Below are 22875 nucleotides of genomic sequence, written 5' to 3' on the forward strand. Positions count from 1 at the left end.
AAAAGTAAACAAATGGGACCTAGTTAGACTTAAAAGCTCTTGCACAGCGAAAGAAACCACCAACAAAATGAAAAGACAACCTACAGAATGGGAGAAAATATTTGCAAATGATTAGACTAACAAAGGGTTAATATCCAAAATACACAAGCAGCTCATACAACTCAATATCAAACAAAAACAAAAACACATACACACACAATCCAATCAAAAAATGGGCAAGACATGAATAGATATTTTTCCAAAGAAAACATACAGGTGGCTAACAGGCACATGAAAAAATGCTCAACATTCCTCATTATTAGAGAAATGCAAATCAAAACCACAATGAGGTATCACCTCACACTGGTGAGAATGGCTATCATCAAAAAGTCTACAAACAGCAAATGTTGGAGAGGGTGTTGAAGAAAGGGTACACACCTACATTGTTGGTGGGGCCAACAGTGGAGCAGCCACTATGGAAAACAGTATGGAGGGTCCTTAAAAAAAATAAATAAATAACTAAAAATAGAACTACCATATGATCCAGCAATTCCACTCCTGGGCATAGATCTGAAAAAAATGAAAACACTAAGCCAAAAAAGACACATGTCCCTCTATGTTCATAGCAGCACTATTTATAATAGCCAAGGCATGGAAGCAACCTAAGTGTCCATCAACAGATGACTGGATTAAGAAAATGTGGTATATATATAAAATGGAATATTACTCAGCCATAAAAAGGAACGAAATACTGCCACTAGCAGCAATGTGGATGGACCTAGAAAATATTATGCTTAGTGAAATAAATCAGAGAACGACAATACAATGTGATATCACTGATATGTGGAATCTAAAAAATAATACAAATGAATGTTTATACAAAACAGCAATAGACTCACAGACATAGAAAACAAACTTATGGTTACCGAAGGATGGGGGGAGGAACAAATTAGGGGTATGGTATTAACAAGATACTATACATAAAATAGATAAGCAACAAGGACTAACTGTACAGGGAACTATACCCAGTATCTTACAGTAACCTATAACAGAATATAATCTTCAAAAAAACTGAATCACTATGCTGTATACCTGAAACTAACAAGAGGGAAGGAGCCAGCACTACCTCAATCCTCCCTATTCAACTCAATCTCCCTTGGAACTTTTGTGCCTGCTATAAGCCTAGTACATGCTCTTTTCATAACTGTTATAAAAATATCCTAACTGGTTTCTCCATCTCCATTCTCTCTCCTGCTGGTAGGACATATGTCCCATCCTACTCAATTATTGCTATGATTTCCCATGGTCTTGTGAACCTGCTTTGATTCATATCTGGCATTTCAGACTTGGATTCATAATCTGAATCCAAGTCCCTTCTATCTTATCCTTAACCTGCTCCTCTCGCCACCCTCCATTCCAGTTCAACTGATCTCCCATTTCACCCTTATCCACTCCGAGAGCATTTCTAATAAACGTGCCCTCTCCATTCCCATTTCACTACAGTATCTCCTCCAGAAATCCTTCTTCCTGGACCCGCACTCCTCCAGGAGCAACTCATTCCTCTTCTAGACTCATGTAGTGTTTTATCTGTACCTCTCTTTTGGTCTTTTTGGCCATATAGTTATTTGTGTATTTATTCAACATTCAACAAGCATTATTTAGAATCTATGACGTGCCAAGCCCTGTGCTAAGTGCTACGTATACAGTGGTAACCAAAACAGGGTGCAGGGCAATTTCACACCCTAAGGAACATTTGACAGTATCTAGAGACATTTTTGGTTGTAACACTGTGGGAAAGAAGGTGCTATTGACATTGAGTAGATAGAGGCTAAGGATGACGCTAAACAGCCTGCAAGGCACACAACATCCCTCACCCAACAGAGAATTATCTGGCTCCCAATGTCAAAAGTGATGAGGTTGAGAGATTATGTACAAAATGCACAGGGGCGGGTGGGGGTGGGAATCTGTTTATTGTTTAGTTTAACATCCTCCAAAACACCCAACATAGTGATTTGATAGATAAGCAGCTCCTAAGTATTTTTAGGAATAAAAAATGGTACCCTTAGGATCTAGAAAAGGGATAAGTTTTAATTAGAAAAAGCAATAAGAAATATTAATTTCACAGGGGAAATCATAGCCTAAACTTCTCTGTTATGGGTATGGTAAATTAAGTTAGTATTTTATGTTCCACTGTTGTGTTTTCTTCATTATAATATTTATCATGTAAATCCACCAACTTACATAACTCACTGGGAAAGCAAGGGATTAATTAAGCAATTTCAAGATGCATAAGTACATTAATATTAACAAAATATATATGGTGGTGGAGGAACACATTAAGAGACATAAATCAAAGGTAATAGAGAACAAACTTACTAGTGGAAAACAGGCTTGCAATGTCTAGAAATGTTTTTCTTTTGTATCTAATAACATGACAGATTCCTGGAACAATACTCCTGTTCATTACAGGGCTATTAATTTCATCATATGTACCTTGTGCGAACTTGCTTTATTTCATTTGTGTGTATGTGAAGGGTCAATAGAGGTCACTGTCATGGCAATGACTTGGCATATCCACAGCTTTTGAAATGGTTCTGTACATCCAGCAAAGACAAACATCTGGCAATGGATGGGTTCAGGATGTGCTAACAGGGCCCACTCACAGACATGCATTTCAGGGGCAGGCTAAATGGAAGCTCCAGCCAAGTCCAGACTCTCCCCCATAGATGGGGCATTTTCCTCCCCAGCTATCCAAGGGAGATTTTACTCAAAGGCATAAATCCTTAAAATTCCAGCCTTAGAAGTATACTGAGAGTTGATCTAATCCGACCCTTTCATTTTACAGAAAGTGAAACTGAGGCAGAGGAGTTTAAGTGAGTTGCCAAAGGCAGAGAGCTGGCTAGCAGATGCCCTGGTTTGGATGCCTTCTGACTCCACTAATTCTCCCTGCATTTTCTTACCATTATATCCTTCTGATTTTAAACACATCTCCTACTATTGAACGGAGATTACATTTAATATGCCAGTTGCTACTCACTTGTCTCTTTATTTCATGTATTATTTGATTTCAAATGCATTTTATAGTTCAAAGGCTTTGTATATATACCTTTAACCAAATATGGATGCATCTATATATTGATTTGTTCATTTGTTGATGTCTAATGGTCAGTGTTTGTGTAGCAGCCAGTGTCTAACCAGGAAAATGGAAAGTATTCCAGGTATTTCAGAGGGAATTTAATACAGGTAATTGGTTACAAAAGTGGTGAAAGGATTGAGGGGCCCAAAACGCAAAAAAAAATTCCAATTTAAGTAAGCCCCTAGAGGAGCAAAGGGGAAATTATGTCCAAGGGGTTCATGTACACTGCCACTGTCAGAAACTGGCTGCTGAGCAAGAACCAGGGGAGGCACCTGCTGCCCACTGATACTGCTGCCCAGAGCTGGAAGATGAAATAGCTCCTCCCTTTCTTCCACCTTCCAGTCACCCATCAGTACCTCCCACCAGCAGAATCTAATAAGCCAGCTGGCTAAAAAGTCTGGGAAATGTAGTTTACAGGCTTCCCGCCCCAAAAGTAGAGAGATGGGTGAAGAAGGATCGGTAAGGCCCTGAGCAACCGCAGACAGCATCTGGCGCCCACCCCAATGGAAAATCCTTTGTGCGTCTTGTGCAAGAGCAAGCTGCACATGTATTTAAAACTGTCCTCACTGTTGCTCCCATATCTGCCAATCTCCCATCATCTTTTTTTTTTTTTTTTTTTTGTTTTTTGGCGGTACGCGGGCCTCTCACTGTTGTGGCCTCTCCCGTTGCGGAGCACAGGCTCCAGACGCGCAGGCTCAGTGGCCATGACTCACGGGCCCAGCCGCTCCGCGGCATGTGGGATCTTCCCGGACCGGGGCACGAACCCGTGGTCCCCTGCATCGGCAGGCGGACTCTCAACCACCAGGGAAGCCCTCTCCCATGATCTTTTATCCCTGCTTTCCTTCCTTCCTCCCTTCCTCACATATCATATGCTAAGCGGGGCACTTGGCACCGGGGATACAAAGTGAACCAGCCAGTGCTCCTACTCCCATGAGGGTTAGATTCTCGTAGAGGGTAAGACACACAAACATTCTGAGCTCTCCCTAATTCTTTCCTTTCCGGATTTTTGTTCATGCTTTCCCATTCCTAACTTTCCCAGGATAGCAATTCCCTTATTTAAATGACATGCCAACGCTGCTTAATATTCATGCTTTAGAATGCTGTTTACACTTCTACTGTGAATGTAAATCATTTGTCTAATAGGACGCTATTCCAAGATTAAGAGAGGATACGAGTTAATGAGTGTGTGTGATTTCCAGAAGTATGTTTGAATTTCATAGTCTTATCCTTCACAGCTGAGCCTCAGATTCAGTTGAGGCTTTCTGTATTTCCATTATAATCAATTTGAGCTTATAAATAATAAGCTTTGTCAAAACAAAAAGGACAGAACTATAGTTTATAGAATTTTCTCATAGAGCCTCCCTGAAAAAATGCATAAAACCAGTTTGTTCACTGATTCAAGTGAATGAATTGACAGTTAACCCTGCGTTGCTGCTGGGTCCTGAGAATACAGAAGAAAGTAAGAAAGAGTCTCTGTTCTCAAGGAGCCTGTAGCCTAGAGGGGGAGGTAGACAAACAGAATTAACAGTGACAGCCCAGGGTACAAAGTGCCTAATCGTGGGGTAAGAACACAGAAAAGGGGTATCCATGTCAGCCTGAGGGCTCAGGGCAGTTTCCAAGAAAAATGAGGCTTTAGATGAAATGGAAGGGTGCAGACAAGTCAAGTGAAGAAGGGAGAAGAAGGAGGAGGCCTCTTGACCCCCTGCACAAAGCACTGGAGGGTCATGAGACAAGAGTGAAGGAAGGTGCAGGAGTGACTTCCATGAAGGAAAATATGAGATGACGTGACGGTTGTTAGGAGGAGTTGGGTTACGGAAGGATTTAAACCATGTGCAAAAGGCTTTATTCTGAAGGAAGTGAACCAGCCACCAGCTTTAGAGGAAAGAATAAGATCACTCTGGGAGCACCATGGAGGGTGTACCAGAAGGGCTCAAGACTGAGACTGCAAGACCAGTTGAAAGACATTGTGGTAAGAAATGACAAGGACCTAAACTATGCGACTGGAGAAGAAATGAAGAGCAGAGGGCAGGGATGAGAAATATATAAGCTAGAGAGGCAATAAGATATAGTGAGAAGTGCTGTAAGAGCAGAAGAAGGATCTAGAATGATTCCCGGCGTGCTAAGTTATGTGACCAGCGGGCCAGTGGTCCAGTGACCAAGGCAGTGAAGTACAGGAGCAGGAAAAGTTCAGGGCAGGTATTGGGGTGGTGGGAGATGGCTGGATGAGAAGACTTTTAACATGCTAAATTTAAAACACTTAAGAAACATCCTAGTGTTTGGTAGAAAATATGAATATGGAGCTCAGCAGACAGACCTGAGCTGTCTACCCAGCTTTAGGAGTTGTCTGCTTTAAAGAGAAGCCAGAGATGGGCAAGAAATCACACAAGGAGAAGGAGGAGGCCAAGGACAAATCGCTTGAGAACTTCCATATTTAAAGGACATACAGAGTAAAAGAAACCCACAAAGAAAACCAGGAAAGAATGGTTAGAACTGCAGGAGAAAAAGTCTGTGTGTGTTCTGCCTTATCTCGTAAACCTCCAAGATGCATCCTCCAAGTTGCTTTTGCTGGAAACTAGGAGACCATCCTTCCACTTCCAATTCTTCATTGAGTTCCATTAATGGTATCTTCAATATATACTACAAATCCAGTGCCACTGGTAGCAGCCGAGTCCTGGTTCAAGCCGCCATCTGCTCTCTACTGATCTATACGATTGCCTTCCACTCATCCCTAATTCCCTCTTGCCCAGCTGTAAGCCAGAGAACCTGTCTGTTTTGTTTAAACAGCACAACATAGCTTCTTGAATGAATACATGATCAAATGAATGAATGTAGTAGCACTGCTGGAAGACACTGGTGACAGCTGTTCTCCTGAAGGAGTGGAGGGCATTGGGGTTAAGTCTTGAGTTCCCTATGATGTTAGGGACCCTGATTATTCTCTGTGACCAGAGGTCACTCTCCTGTCAGGGAGAAGAGCCAAAACTAAATTATTTCTTAAGGTTGAGAATAAATCCTTAAGTATTTATGCTCTCCTTCCCATTGAGGACGCGGAATTTTTGCTGGATGGATAAAAATGTCCATTATACCCATTATATCACAGCATTAACTGTCCAAACCTTGAATCTTCCTTATGATTCTTCTTCAACCCAAATGCTGATATACCATAAGTTTCAATGCCCTTAATGAGATCCAGGACCAAATCCCCTGGGCCCCTGATATTCTATTTCCATGTCACATCTAAGCAACTTTCAGAGAGTCAGGTAAGGAATTCTGTGCCTTCTCCGTTTGACTAAATTGAGGAGTAGTAGCTTTCACAACAGAAAATTTGTCTCACTTGGTCAACATCTGCCAGATTATTACTGCACCTTTCTGCAACCTTCATGAGGTGTGGAGTGAGTGTTTTGAAGGGAAAAAAAAATTTCTCTAACAGTATTTCTCAGGAGCCAGTTGCCAGAGTTGGCAGAGAAAGAGTAAAACTCAGTTGATGAGGAGGGAGGGGTAGCGTTTTGGTGTAAAATTTGGGCCCCATTAGAGCTTGGCAGCACTGACCTAGTGGAAGTCTGGGAGCATCCCTTGGATTCCAAGGTCCGGGGAGCATCTCCAGAAGAAGACAGGCAGACAAGTGCGGACCTTGGGGCCGTAGCCAGCATGCCCAGGCAAGAACTGCAGCCCGATGTTTATCGCTTTGCTGCCGTTTTCTATTATAGATGTCCCCTGAAGGCTCTAGTACTGGGCACCATTTTTCAGACAGAAATTTAGTAAAGCAGTTGACATCCACCTGGGCCCCATGGCAAGTGGGAATAAAGCTTGTTGTCCCTTAAACTGACAACGTGGTGATGAAGAGGTCTCCTGTGTCTCCCTCTGTTGTAGTACTCACCCTCTGGCCCTGCTGGATATGAAAACTGTTTCCAGTAGCACCTTGCTAGAAGGAGGCGTGTATTAAACCTGTTCTCCCACACTGAGCTTGAAGCAGAGCGTAGGCACTGAGCTGGATTTGAAGCCTGGTAACTGTTGATGAGACCAGATTGTCCTCGAGGTCTTTGCATCCCAGAAGAAAACGCTGAGATTTTCAGCACAGAATTTAACCCTCCCTCCCAGCTGCCCTGCGAAGTAGGCAGGTCGTCTTGGGGGCTGTCAAAGTCAGAACAGCTGCAGGGGAAACCTGATGCGGGGAGGGGTCCAGAGAGGAGCACAGGGGAAGACGCTGCCTTGCCAGCAGGCCCCGAAGATGTCCTCCAGCTGCATTTAGCAGCTAAATCCAGAAACGGGTTCACAGCAGGACGTCCAGTTCTCCAAACTGGATATAGAAGAAAACTAGTCTCCCCAAGATTTTGAATTTGCTCCAGACTGACTTTTAAGAGCCACAGAGATTCTCCCAGGGGGTCAGAAGGAGAGCCCTGGAGTCCTGGGAAGGTGCTGTAAAAGTAGCCCTGTTAAGAAGCTGCAGGAAGAAAGTGGGGCTTCCTGCCCTTCCTTGATATCCCTGTGACCCAGGCTTCCTAGGTTTCAGTAGCCTGGGCTTCAAAGCTGGGCCATTTTAGTGGTACCAACAAACCCACCAACAAACCCAGAAGGTGCCTCCCTGGAGCACATCCATTCAGTGTTAGGAAATTTTCCATTTCTGTCTCCTGCTGAGTCCCTCCCTCTTGGGTCTCAGTGCTCAGTCAGGGAGGGGATCTTCCCTGCTTGTGAAAAAACACAGGCCCTTCTCAGGTGTGCTCTGTGGTTTAACACTGACCCTACTGCAGAAGCATCTGAGGAGCTCTTAAAGAACGAAATGTTCAGACCCCACCTCTAGAACCACTAGAGGTAGTGCCCAGGAATTGTAAATCACTTTAAAAAGAGACTCGAATAATTATGATGCAGCCATCCACAGACTGGCTTGGAAACCACAATCCTGTAAAACAAGAGTCCAGACTTGAAGTCAAATTCCTTCTCTGCCACCAACCAGCTTAATATTTAGGCAAAGCTATTTTAACATCCCCGGGCCCTGATTTCCTCATCTCCATGGTACAGGTAATCTACTGATATTGTTAAAGCAGTGATTTTTATTTGTATTTTCTCGCTGCCTTCTAAGACAGCATTTTCCATGAGATTTAGTGTCCCAGAGGAGAGGGCAGACCAGTGGGGACCCCTCCCCTTTTAATACATGGGGAGCCAGGGCTGGAGACTGTGGTCTTCAAACTTCCAGAAACCTCTCCCTTGCCAAGGCACCCCAATCTGGAGAGTTGTATGGGAATCAGTGTTATCTGCTACACTTTCCTACCTCCCTCTTCCCTCACGGTACAGAGGAAGGTAGACAACGCAAAGAAAGGAAGCTGACTCAAATCTTACTAAGAGGCATTTTCCTAAAGTGCAGAACCTCTGGCAACAAACGAAAGGACACTTTGAAGTATTAGTAGCTGCAGAGCCCACTTGAATTGCCATAACAACCCTCCCATCCATTTCATTAAGAGATAACATTTCTAGCGCAATTGTTTTTTTGTTTAATAATTACCCATAAAACTATGTAATATGTATATATATATAGTTTTGATCAATTTACTAATAATAATTCTATTGAAAACTTAATCCATAATACATTTTATAACAGGATGCTGTGGTGACTCCCCCAAAATTAACAATTTAAAATTTTCAATGTATATACATATTTTTGTTGAAGAGCAGAACGATAGGGTGATTAATAAAAAGACTTTCAAGCATAAAATATATCACATTAGGATACAGTTCTGCAGGAGAAGCGAAATGGAAATGCAATTTCAAAAAGGAAAAGAAAATATTGTAAAATTTCCAACTTAAAGAAAAGAGCTTGTTCATGTGTTTTTTGAACCATGGGTATTAAATCACTATGGTATTTAGATTTCACTGGGTAAATTTAAAAGAGCACCATAACAGTTTTATTCTAAAATGTCAATATTCACAGGGAGGAGGAAGGGTAAGCTGGGATGAAGTGAGAGAGTGGCATGGACATATATACACTACCAAATGTAAAATAGGTAGCTAGTGGGAAGCAGCCACATAGCACAGGGAGATCAGCTCAGTGCTTTGTGTGGGTGGGATAGGGAGGGTGGGAGGGAGGCTGAAGGGGGAGGAGATATGGAGATATATGTATATGTATAGCTGGTTCACTTTGTTATAAAGCAGAAACTAACACACTAAAAAAATACAAAATAAAATAAAATACGATCTGGGGGGTGGGGATGGTGGTGTGATGAACTGGGTGATTGGGATTGACATGTATACACTGATGTGTATAAAATTGATGACTACTAAGAACCTGCTGTATAAAAAATAAATAAAAATAAATACGATCCTCATGTATTGTACAACACAAGGAATATAGCCAATATTTTGTAATAACTGTAAGTGGAGTATAATCTCTGAAAATTGTGAATCACTATATTGTACACCTATAACTTATATAATATTGTACATCAACTATACTTCAATATAAAAACATCTAAAGGAAGAAAAATAAATATGAACCTCATTTTAGAAAGAAAAATAAATAAATAAAATGTCAGTATTTACAATAAGACAAAAATTACATCCTTTTGCAACTCTATTGTTTAGATGAAAAACATGCAATAGCAACCTGAAAAGGAGGTCAGAGCTTCCCAGAAGTTTTTGAGGGGCCACACAAAACAAGAGTATGAGGACCACGGGGCTGTATCATAGGGTTGTACTACAACCTATGCAAGGAGCCATGGTCCTTTGCAGCCCAGGGATCAGGGTAAGAGAGGCCGGGAGAGCGATGAGTCAGCGCACTGTCCTCCCATAGAGGGCGGCCTGAGGTTGCCATGGCCCATGTGTGGCATTCGGGAAGTTTCCACGAGCCCCACACAGACGGACGATCACCTGCTACAGACTTCACGACAGCACGGATGATCAGCCCCCAGTAGTGTGAGATTCATGTGACTCCGGAAGACCAGATGGGCCCATTTACCCTCCCTGGTCAGCCAGCCCATATGCAGCAGGGCAAGAAGTGTCCAGCAGCCCGTCCCCTGACTGTGGAATCCCAGTGAGTCCTGCCAACACCCAGGACTGTCTTTGGGGATATGCAGCAAGAGTACATGCTCATCAAGGGAGAATGAGTCATCCAAAAGACACCAATGGAAACAGCCCTGATAGGGAATTTGGCTTAGAAAATCCTGACTATTGAAACAGGAAAGAGGCTATAAACCAGGAGAGATGGAAGTGTTGTTAATTGGTGAGACTCAGTTCCATGCTACCCAGCAGGGCGGGAGCAAGTCAGTTGGAGAAAAGGGTTTACATTGTCTCTGTGCACAGTGTCATCTGAGCAAATACACCATCCTATTGCACCTGTAAGTGAGGCTAACGATACTTATGTTGCAGGGTTCCTGTAAGAATTACAGAGAATGAACATAAAGTAACCCAGCACATACGTGCTCTGTGAAGGGCAACTACGACTGTTATTGTAAAATCTGTCTGCCTCCACTGCTGCCTTGAGGTGATGAGAAGATGCCTGGACCATGGTCCCTGGGGCTGGTGTCAAGCTTTCCCTACCTTTGTGTGGCAGCGGCAGCCTCTGAGAACTGAAGCCCACTTCTAACAGAGGCAGGAGGACACCTCTCCTATCATGTTCAGTACTTTATCCCTGGGTACCGTGGGTGCTGCTCTGGGCTGCAATATCATACAGAGCCAGAGAGGAACCAGTTCTGAGGAAAAGCCCTCACACTCTTCTCAGAATCAGTTCTCTGATAACTGGGGCACTGTTATTAGTAGGCCTGACCCTTCCTTAGAGCAGGTTTGTTCCCAGGGAACACCCCATCCTCCCTGCAAACAGGCCCTCAGTGAGCCCCACCCTAGGAGTCCCCGATAAAGCTGGGTCCCAGAGGGTGCAGAGCACCCAGCCCCAGAAGCAGATTGACCGTCAAACTACTGAAACATAAGCTTCCATACTGCTTCCCAGACCCTGTGCCTAATGTCATATTCTTTCTCTCAAACAGAGCCATCCAAAATGTGAACAGCTCTGGCTCCACAAAACCTGGATCTGTTCCATCCAGACCTTATTCGTACTCTCTCTGGTGAGTGGAAGAAAGAACTGGGCCTCCCATGCTGCTATTGTGAGAAAGCCCTAACTGTGTCAGTGATAAAAGCACCTCCACGGATTGAAAAAAAAAAACACTTCCAAGTTAAATTTTCTCACCAAGTTCCCTCAGGTAATGAATTCATTGATCAAACGTTAATTAAGCACCCACCAAGGGCAGGCACCAGGCCAGGTGCTCCCAGCCCATACCGGGAAGATCCTACAGCCAAGTGGGGGCATCTGCCAGCACACTGCCTAAGCAATCTCTGCAAACTCTCTCCCTTGGGGCTGATGAGCAGCCTAGAGGCACCAGCATGTGCCGCCCTGGGTCAGCTCCCCAAGGTCCATCAACTAAAGGGTTAACACAGCAGGAGATGGGAACCATACTGGTTGTCAAGATTTTCATATTATCCCTCCTTCCAACTAGTATTTTCCAAGTCCTTCAGTTCGACTGGTCTTCATTAGGGACCAAAAACAAACCGAGGAATAGTGATCATTCTGATCATCTATACAGGAAGCCCAGGTAAGCCTGGATGACCTTTGGAAGGCTCTCTACCATGCACATAGCCATATAGAGGCAGATCTTGCTTGAAGAAAAATCTGACTCTAAAACTTAGGTCTAAACAAAAGGCCAACTAGGAATTCTAATTCCTTTTACAGGATTGATGCAAGATAGGATTCATTTGAACAATAGCTTTCTCCTAATGCATTTAAAATATGTTCTACCAGAAGCTAACACAACGTTGTAAATCAACTATACCTCAATAAAAAAACCATGCTCCATTTATAATAACTAATTTATACACAGTTGCCCAGGAACATGTCCATGGGGTAAAATGAGTTCAAGCATTCATTCTTTCATTCGACAGAATTTTATTAAGTATCCACTATGTGCCAGGCACTGTTCTAGATACAGTAGTGAACAAAACAGACAATGGTTATTTTCATGGAGCTGACATTCTGGTGGGAGTAGACAAATAGCCACTAAATATGTAATATGTTAGGATGGGATAAGTGCTATATATAAAATAAAACAGAGCAAAGGGGGTATCAGAGTGACTGGGTAAGGAATGGGGTGCTATCTCTACAGGGAAGGCCACTCTGCTTGGTGATGTTTGAGCTGAGAAGATGTGGGCAGAGGAAAGAAAGGGAACATGGCTTGAAGTCAGAGCATGCTTGGTGTGTCTTAAGAACAGCAAAGCAGGCTAGCATGGCTGGGGCCTGGTGCAGCTGGGGTCGAACCTGCAAAGGGGAGTGTGGAAGAGTATGAGGTTGGAGAACGAGTCAGGACTTATGTCTGAACTGCCTGAAGCAGACATTTGTTCTGAAATAGTCCTCGATATGCGCAGCATATAGTCAGGACCCAGAATCTCCCTGACTCCTCTAGAAAATTCAATAATAAAATGATAAACCAAATTTAGGAACTCTAAACACATTTTAGATTAAAAAACAAGTTCCTTCCAATATCCTGCAACTCTACACCAGGATATCCATGGCAGGCTGGACACAGTATACAATGATTGCTTCTCACTCAATAAATGTGCTGTCAGCTACCCAGGCCTAGAGAGGAAAGGATGGTACTCTCACATACTTAATTCCACTCTGCTTTTGATTAGGTCTTTGTGTTACACCACTGACTCCCAGAAGGCTTTCTGATACACCAGCTGCTGACGGCCTGGTATGCAATATTCACTAGAAAGGTTATTCTCTGATGCTGACCTCCAGTTTCCTGATGATAAACATGAATGAGCTAAGAAGCACATTAAACCCACCCCAGTGTCATTCCTGCCCCAAAGAGAAGTGCTCTTCAAATTCTCACCTCTTCCTTCCTTTATCCTACACTTTAAAAAATTAAAATATATCAACAACTTTCATGAGTTATTTTTCCCCCTTCGTATCTCTGAGGAATTCCGTTACTAGTGTATGGGAAGGGCCAGTGTCTCAGGACCCCATGGAGTCATGCCACAATAATGTCAAAGAAGGATCATTTCTTTATTCGGGGAAATTACAGTCACCTAGCATGCTTGACTGTAGGAAGTTATCAGGTAGCATCTCAGCAAGAGAAAACTGTTTCTAGAAACTGCTCAACTAGGCAATCCATCTCTCAAAAGGATTTTAGCTTCCTAACCAAGCAAAAGAATAACATGGAGGAAATTTAGTAAATAATGACCCAACTCCCAAAAGCTACTAGCAAGTGTTTATTTTGTTTTGTTTTTAGATTAAAATAGCTTCTATAAAAACAAAACATTTCTCAATGTAGAAATATATTAATGCAATTCAGAAAAGCATGAAGGAGAAAGTGAAAAACTAGTCACTTGATATCACTGAGAGATAACCCATGTTAACATTCTGGTGAACACTTTTTCAGACATTTTTATGCATGAGCACACAGAGATAATTTTACATAAATAGAATCAAAGCATACTTAAAGTTTTGTGATTTACTTTTTTTTCACTCATGTATTGTGGACAGCTTTCTAAATTATTAAATATAGACCTTAATCATTATTTCAACTAGATGCACAAAATTCCATTATACAAATTGAGAGAGTCACGAAATCACTTAACTACACTCATACATGCGAAGAAATAAGGCTTCTTTATGGGTCATAAGTGGAGCCTTTCACCAGTTAGTGGAGAAAAAATAATTTAGTCCAATTCCATCATCTCAGTACAATCTCATAATGTGAATGGTCCTCAAAGGATAATATTCTTTTCTAGGCAAAATTCTTAATCTCTCATATTCATTTCTCTCCCACATATTTTTACTAATAAAAGTGTGGCTGTATAACAGGAAAGGGTACAGATTATGTGACATTATGGTAACAAGGGAGAAGGATTCTCAGGTGCACCTCCCTTGCCTGGTCTGCTGGATCCTAGCTGGGACTTCCAATGATGTGGCAGGTGTTACCTGCCTCCTGAACAGAGGCTGTGGAAGTACAACTGGCCATCTTGGTTTTTTGTTCAGGCAATGAGCGAAATCCACCCATGATAGCAACCACTATATACCACCATGGTCAGGGTGATCCCCAGAAAGGAGTGGGGCTCCGAGGCAACTCAACCAGTGTAGGGGTGCCCAAGGTAGCACACTTGAAAGGAGACTACTGCTGACATCTTCCATTGCACCCTTGGGTATATACTATTAAAGACAGACATCTGCAAGCCTAGGGTGGCTGCCTGATTATCCCACCCAGGAGACAGACCTGTTGCAGTCTCTTTCAGTTGACCCTGATCTCAAAGGTCCCAACTCTGGCAGCCTCTTCCACCTGCCCCCAGTCCCTGCTCATTCAGTGGGGCTCTCAGCACCCCCAAAGCTCCTTGAGGTTGCAGTGGCTAGTACTTCCTTGGCCCGGAACCCTCCTGATAGCAGTGCCTGTGATCAGTAAAACACCACCCAGTTGGGTTTAGAATTCTCTTAGGGGATCCAGGTGTCCAATCACCTGCCTCCCCATCCTCTGTGGGGTCCAGAGTTCCCCATCTTTGAAGTCTTCCTCTCTGCTCTGTGCTGTCAGGGTATAGAGGTCCCACTGCACTCTAGCCTCCCCCATCCAAACATGGAGCACATTCCTCTTCAATCTGCAAGCTCCATGAGGGCGGAGACCACATCTGCTGTGTTTACTATTGAGTTCACACTGCCCTGCAAAGGATATTATACATGCTCAAGGCACATTTGAGGAATGAACAAATGAATGAATGAATGAATGAGGTTCCTGCACCAGTGTGGCCCTGAGAGGAGCATTTCCTGCCTAGCACTTGACTTCTGTAATCCTGGGGATGCTGTTTCTGCCTTCTGGGTCTATCAGAACTCAGACAGGATCCCTGGACAGGATCTTGTTCCTACTCCGACAGAAGCTTCCCTGTGTCTGGACACCAGATTGGATGCTAACAGCAGGAGTCATGAGGGGAGTTAGGCATTCAGAAACACTCTGTTTCCTGACATCTGGAGAGAGAGAGAGACAGAGAGAGGGAGGGAGAGAGCACACTAAGTGCTACCAGGAGATAGCCATACCCCATCTAAGCCCTGCTTTGCATTGCAGTGTCTTACACTTATTAAGAGGTGAGAATCCCCCATCATGATTTATCAACTCTAATAAGTACATTTTATGGTCCAGGTCATATCCTTTCATGAGCCTCATTATTTTAAACCAGTTTTATAGCAATAAGAGAATAAAATGTACCATAAATTATTTTTCACTAAGCATCAATTAGCAATTCTGTTTAAGCACTACTTCTAAATCCAAAGGAAGAAAGTTGTTTGTGCTAAATAATATGTTGCTATGACAGGGTGTCAAAAATGTAAGTTCATGTTAATTTTAGTCCACTGAGATAAACTATAAAAGTCTTGGGGCTTCCCTGGTGGCGCAGTGGTTGAGCGTCCACCTGCCGATGCAGGGGACACGGGTTCGTGCCCCGGTCCGGGAAGTTCCCACATGCCACGAAGCAACTGGGCCCGTGAGCCATGGCCGCTGAGCCTGCGCGTCCGGAGCCTGTGCTCCGCAACGGGAGAGGTCACAACAGTGAGAGGCCCGTGTACCGCAAAAAAAAAAAAAAAAAAAAAAAACTATAAGTCTTTTACTTTCATTAAAAAATACTGCTTTTTTGACAACTGACAAAAAAAAAAAGCCTGTGGATTTTTGTTGCCATTGTTTATTTATTTCCCTCACTTAAAAAAACAAGTTACTGATATTTTTCTGTGAGTAGCTGTAATTGGCTCTGGCCAGCCAATAAATTCAGGGAGGAAATTAGGGTTTTTCTTGTGCTATGAGTAAGTTACCCAGGAATGTTTTCTAATTACCTTGTTTTATGACAACTGCTTCTACTCAGGAGGTATTTATTGAAAAATCCCTTCAACTACTTCAGAGATATACTTCGAAAGCAAAAGTATTATTTATTTCTAACTTTTTGCTAGAGTGAAATACTGCCACTTTTACCTGGATGGAGGTGGGGAGATGCCATCCTGCTATGCTGTTATCTCTGACTCAGGGCAAAATCAGCTCCAAACCATTGTGTCTCGTGGCCCTCGTTCATCTGAGCAGCTTCAGCCCAATGTGATCACTGGTCTGTTCCCCACAGTGTCAGCTGGCACCATCTCATGACCACCTTTAAAGCAGGATCCTTCAGAAGTTCTGTGCTGCAGTTAACCTCTCTTCCCCTTGGACTGTCCTCCAGTCTTGCTCTAATAGAACCTCATCCTGGAGATCTACTTGCCGGCCTGGTGCTCACAGCCAACAGCACTGTACTATGTACCTAAAGTTTTCTAAGAGGGTGAATCTTAAGTGCTCTTACCACACACATGTACACACAAAATAATAATAATAATAATAAAGGAGGCAAGAGGAAAGTGGCCCCTTTTGCAAGGTGATGGATATGTCTGTAGCCTTGAAGGTGATCATGGTTTCATGGGTGTATACTTATCCCCAAACTCATCGAGTTGCATACATTAAATATGTACAGCTTTTCCCATGTCAATCATACCTCAAGAAAGTGGGTTTGTTTGTTTTTGTTTTGTTTTGTTTTGCGGTACACGGGCCTCTCACTGTTGTGGCCTCTCCCATTGTGGAGCACAGGCTCCGGACGCGCAGGCTCAGCGGCCATGGTTCACGGGCGCAGCCGCTCCTCGGAATGTGGGATCTTCCCGGACCGGGGCACGAACCCGTGTCCCCTGCATCGGCAGGCGGACTCTCAACCACTGTGCCACCAGGGAAGCCCAATAAAGTGGTTTCTAAAAAATAAAGTTTTTTTTAAATTAGGAAAAAAAGAAAAAAAATTGGGTCATATCTCTCTTTCAGCTAATGACCCAGCATGGCTGGCTGCTAAAATTATGTTATATTTTTCTTCCACCAAGATCACCACTCCTGCTCACAAGCTGTAAGAGAATCAGCATTCTATTCACCCAGGAATAAAAGGTAATCATCACGAGGCATTATGCTGTAAAATTCTATTTCCAGGCTTATAAACTCAAGTTATGAAAGACAGGTATACCCAAAATTAATAGGAATAAAGCAATACTTTGAAAAGGCATTAGTAAAACCAAAGTTGATAACTTAAAGTCCGGTTAAAATCAATATTTTCATATTTAATAACAAAAGCAAAGAAAGAGTGGCATCAGGAAGCCAGGAAAAGATATTTTGGGAAAAGGATCTCATTCTTGGAGTTAATGAGTTTCCCTACACAAGTTCCATGAGTTCAAGAATGTTGATAACATCACCAAGTGGTATTTCAGAGCCAAGATGGAATCACAGAGCTATGTAGCACGTGTTTCGTAAGTTCAAGTTTCAATGAGGATCTCTGCATTTACCCAAAAACCTTTGAAATAATTATGTAAGGATGTAATCACGATTTTCCACTTACCACATTGTTGGAGTTGTTTTGGTGTATCTCAAAGTTTTTGGAACAGCAGTTTGAGACAATGTGATTTGATTGTGTGAAATTTTCCAGGGTGAGTGCATAAGCATGTAATTCATGTTTTTAAATACATGCTATGAAATGCACGTTGCTTATTAGCTTTCTAGCAATCTCCCAACTCTTCTATTTTCATCCCTTTAATTTTTATTAAATGATTTTCTTTTTTATCATTATCTTCCTTATTCCCAACTTCAAAGAAATAATTATTTACATGACCCTATTTTCTACTAACCTTTGAAAGTATTTTCCCTACCAGCCCCCATCTTTTTTTGGTGATATTTTGTGCAACGGTTCTTGGTAGTGGTGTCCAGCCATAACAGTTAGCATTTACTGGCCACTTACTATGTGCCAGGCACTACATTATCTCATTTAATTTACTGAAAGCACAGTTCTAAATTCTCCTGTTGCTTTTGCTTGGGAGAATTTGTTAAAACCCCGTTTATTAGTGTGAGAATTAGCAGCAGCTTTGCTGCTTGAAGTAGACTAAAAGCAAAATCCGCTCTGTATTCAAGCCAGGGTACTGAATGTGGCTGCCAGGTCCAGCTGGCCACGGGAAATGTCTGGATGATTTCATTTAACGCCTTTAGAAATATTTCTCACTGGGCTAATTCAAGGAAAATGGCTTGTCACGGATGATATCTGACTATAATAAGCAGCTAAAATGCTTTCCCAATAAATATTGTAAAATGAAACAGGTGTAAAGCCACAGTTGAAAAATCAGCAGCCAAAGAGTGCCGCAGGGATTATGGGCCAACTTTCCAGCAGAAGGCTGATCCCTGGGAGGTGGCAGGGATCCGTGTTAGCCGGGCATTTTCCCCAATGCTTCCAAGAAAGTCATCGTTTATTCAAGCATTCATTTAATAAATATTGACATACTACATAGAGGCATTCTACTGGGTCTTAGCAGGACTCAAAGATTAATGCACTTCAGCCTTAAGGAGAGGCAGGCTAGTGGGAATTAGAGGACCTGGTAGGATCTGTGTGAAGCCCTGCCACCCCACATATGCATAGATTGCTCCCTGCTGCACGTAGAGAAAACCCAAGTCCCTGAGTTGAAGGAGGTGCCAAAGGGCCATCAGTCTGGATTGGTTAGAGAGAAAAGAGCTGCAGAAGAAGCTGAAAACGAGCAAGGTGGTAGACGCTGGTGGCAGGAAACAGCTCCCCTCTCCCCTGGAGGAACACCAGGGGTTTAGAGACCTGCAAGGTAAGAGCTGAGCCCGGGCGAGTGGCCTGTGAGGACTGCCCGTTGTGTGGAGGAGCTGCAGCGGAGGCAGGCAGTGGAGGAGAGCCAAGGGCATACCTTGCGGGTTGGTCAGCTGGCTTCTGTTTGCCTCCAAGTTGTTGTGCAAGCTGAGCTCAGGGCCAGCGCTGAGAGAGGAGTGAGCAGCACGTCCAGCATCCAATGCAGAGAGCGGAGGGCTCAAAATTTAGTGTATTCGGCGGAGCTCCACGGAAGTGGGAGCTGTGAGGCTGGCCTGAGGAGCCACCCACCCTGAGGCTCGCATGTCTGCACAAAGAAGGGAGAGCCAAGGTTGCGTGGAAGCCGATGGCCCTTAAGGGAGAGAAAGGGCCCTGTGATTTTCCTGTGCTCCCAACATGTGCGTGACGATGATGATGCGTTGAGTGTTTCCTACGTGCCAAACATTTTTCTAAACATAGAAAAATGTTATCTCATTGAATCTCTATAACAACTCTATGAGGTAAATATTATTATTATCCCCATTTGGCAAGTGATAAGCCTGAGTACAAGAGAGGCGACACAACTTCCCCACGTTCCCACAGCTAATACCCACAACAGCTGGATTTCGAACCCTGGCTGCCTGCCCTAGACCCACACTGTTCATTACTGAGCCATTCTGCCCCCTGGAAAATGGTCATGCTTCAGAGAAATGAAAATCCATAAAGTCATGATGCCAGGCCAGCATCAGTCAACACAGGCATCTAAGATGCATCTCAAGAGTGTATAACTGAGACACCTCAGCCACATAAGTGCAGCACATGGCTTTTACGTTTATTTGCTTAAAAAGTCTTCATTCTATCGGACTTGGAAGCGGAGCAGGAGAAGCTCGTGCTGACGGGGTGAAGGTGCCAGCAGGTCCTAAAAGCCAGTAGGAGAGCAAACCATCCCCACGATGCTCTGTGTGAATGCTCAAGGACACTTTATTACAATTCATGTGTGAGTCAAGACCTGTCCATATTTACAGCATGAGCTTCCAACGGCCAACATCTCTTAAGATTCTAATATGTCATTGCTAAGTACACAAATGTACTTGTCCAATAATTCTCTTATGTCTCAAGTTGGAGTTTTAAAAAAAGGAAAATATTACTCCTGGATTTCAGGCTTTTGGTGGGGGACAGAGGGAGAAGGAGACTAATAAAGGCATATTTCAAAAATATTTATGTTCACATGAAAACCTGTACATGAACGTACACAATAGCTCTATTCCCAATAAGCTAAAACTAGAAATAACTCAGACATCCTACAACAGGTGAAGAGTTTACAGCGGTACAGCCATACCATGGACTACTACTTAGTAATAAAAAGGAATGAACTATTGATACATGCCCCCCAAAGTTGTACTTGCTACTCATTAAACTCCCTTTCTGTAATGCTGACCACCTATGCTTTCTTTTACATATTCTTATGAACACTTGGAAAAAAGACTGTGGCAATCCCATAATAGTCTGGGAAATTGAGTGCCTGGGCAGTTTGTGTTAGGGGTGGCTGTCACCAATGTTACACTGAGTTATGTGTAAGTAGTGGTATGCTAGAGTCAGCTTGTACCATTCATCACCCCAACTCTATGCTCAGTGACATCATAATGGTGCCTAAAATTAGCCATGGTGGGAGTATTTACATCATGGAAATCAGCAAATCAGAGGTCACTTCCAACCCTGAGAACTTGTTATTAAAGCTTTGCCAGGATGTCACTGTGGATGTCATGTGAATAAGTTATTTTAGGAAGTTCCAAAGGTGGGAAGTGGGAATAATCCAAGACAGGGAAATCTAAATCAGTTCATATATTGTAGCACCACCACTGTATGATCCCTCATGTATCACCACCCTGATAATCAGTTCTGAGCCAGACACATTTCTCAAGCCAGAACTAAGACTTGAGTGGAAAAACCTGGGAGATGTGAATAAGGAAAATATCTGAGTTTTAATAAACAAAGTCCTTTCACGTTTTTCAAGGAACATGAAAAATAAACCAATAAAATGTCACCCAACACAGTAAGACAAGTTGCTGAAAGGGAAAACACCTGGGCAAGGTCAGTTTTGACCACCTACAGGTGCCATGTATCTATTTTGAGGAAGGTGATTCAGCACCTACAAGGATCATTGCCTGAGTGCCTTCCAAACATTATTAAAGATCAAAACTTATATCTTAAAAAAAGCATTTGACAAAATCCAACACTCATCCTTAAAGGGAAAAAAAAAAACAAAAACAAGAACCTCTTAGCAAACTGGGAATAAAGGGGAACTTTCTTAACTTGATACAGAGTTTCTAAAAACAAAAAGAAAAAAAATAAACAAAAATAAACCCAAAAAACCCTATACAACTAACAACATACTTAATAAAGAAATGCTGAATGCTTTCTCCCTAAGATTAGGAAGAGGGCTAGATGGCTTCTCTCTCTCTCTTATTCAACATATGACTCACAACTCATTCAACATAGTATTGGAAGTTCTATGTTGCAATAGGGCAAGGAAAAGAAATAAAATACATTAAGATTGGAAAGGATGAAATTAAAATGTCCCTATTTGCAGATAATGTAATTGTGTAGAAAATCCCAAGGAATTTACAAAAAGAAAACAAAAAACAGAAACCCTTCTAGAATTAGTAAGTGAGCTCAGCAGAATTGTAGGATACAAGGTCAATATTTTAAAAATTAATTACATTTCTATGTATTAATAATGATATATGGAAAATGAAATTAGAAACACAGTACCACTCATGACCAAAAAAATGAATACTTGGATATAAACTTAACAAAACATGTACAGAATCTTTATGCTGAAATTTACAAAACACTGATGAAAGAAATCAAAGACCTAAATAATTGAGGGACATATGAAATTCATGGATTCAAAGACTCAACATAGTAAAGATGTAATTTCTCCCCAAGTCAATACATAGCTTTAATGCAATCCCTATCGAAATCCCCAGCAAGATTTTTTGGCAGATACAGACAGCATTATTCTAAAATTTGTATGGAAAGGCAAAGAAACTAGAATAGCTAAAACAATTTTGAAAAATAAAGTGGGAGGAATCACTCTACTTGATATTAAAGACTACAATATACTACAGTAATCAAGATGGTGTGGTACTGTCAAAGGGATAAATACATAGATCAATGGGACAGAATACAGAACCCATAAATAGACCCACACAAATATGCCCAACTGATTTTTGATGAAAGTGCAAAAGCAATTAAATGCAGGAAGGACAACCTTTTCAAAAAATGGTACTGGAGCAATTCGACATCTGTAGTGAAAAAAACAAAACAGAACAAAAAAGGAAGAACCTGGACTTAAGTCTCTTAACTTACAGAAAAATTAACTCATAATGAATCACAGACCTAAATGTACAATGTAAAATTAAGTGTTATAGCTCTTTTAGAATTGGTCTGGCAGGTTTCTGGTCCTTACCAGAAGACCTCCATAGGGGGGAAAAATGTGAAACTAGAACTTTTAGAAAAAAAATAGAAGAAAAATTGGGGGACACAGGATTCAGCAAAGAATTCTTAGATTTGACTAAAAAAGCATAATCTATATGAGGAAAAACTGATAAATGAGACCTCATCCAAAACTTGCAACTTTCCTATGTAAAAAATCTTAAAAGGATGAAAAGATAAGCCACAGACTAGGAAAAGATACTTGCAAACCACATATTCAACAAAGGACTAGAATACATAAAAACTCGACATTAAAAGACAAATAATCTAATTAGGAAATGAGCAAAAAACATTAATAACGTGTCACCAAAGAGGATATACAGATGGCAAATAAGCACATGAAAAGATGTTCAATAGCATTATCCATTAGGAGAATGCAAATTAAAACTACAATGATATCATCACCACACACCTTGCAAAATGGCTAAAATGAAAAACAGTAACAGCACCAAATTCTGCCAAGAATGTAAAAAACTGAATCATCCATAGACTGCTCCTGAGAATGAAAAATAAAACTCTGGAAAACTATTGGGCAGCTACATACAAAACAAAAATATGACTAACATACAATCCAACAATAACACTCTTGGGCATTTTCCCCAGATAATTTTAAAATGTATGTTTACATCAAA

The 22875-nt window shown here is 42.0% G+C and overlaps 1 non-coding gene across 1 annotated transcript; it reads left to right on the forward strand.

Annotated features, from left to right (window-relative positions):
* The first annotated feature begins 22168 nt into the window (after positions 1–22168).
* Positions 22169–22229, forward strand: LOC132421283 (U7 small nuclear RNA). Its single transcript, XR_009518559.1, has one exon. It is a non-coding gene; the product is annotated as a U7 small nuclear RNA (small nuclear RNA).
* Positions 22230–22875: the final 646 nt, after the last annotated feature.

This window comes from Delphinus delphis, chromosome 2, assembly GCF_949987515.2.
Source record: "Delphinus delphis chromosome 2, mDelDel1.2, whole genome shotgun sequence".
Taxonomy (NCBI): Eukaryota; Metazoa; Chordata; class Mammalia; order Artiodactyla; family Delphinidae; genus Delphinus; species Delphinus delphis.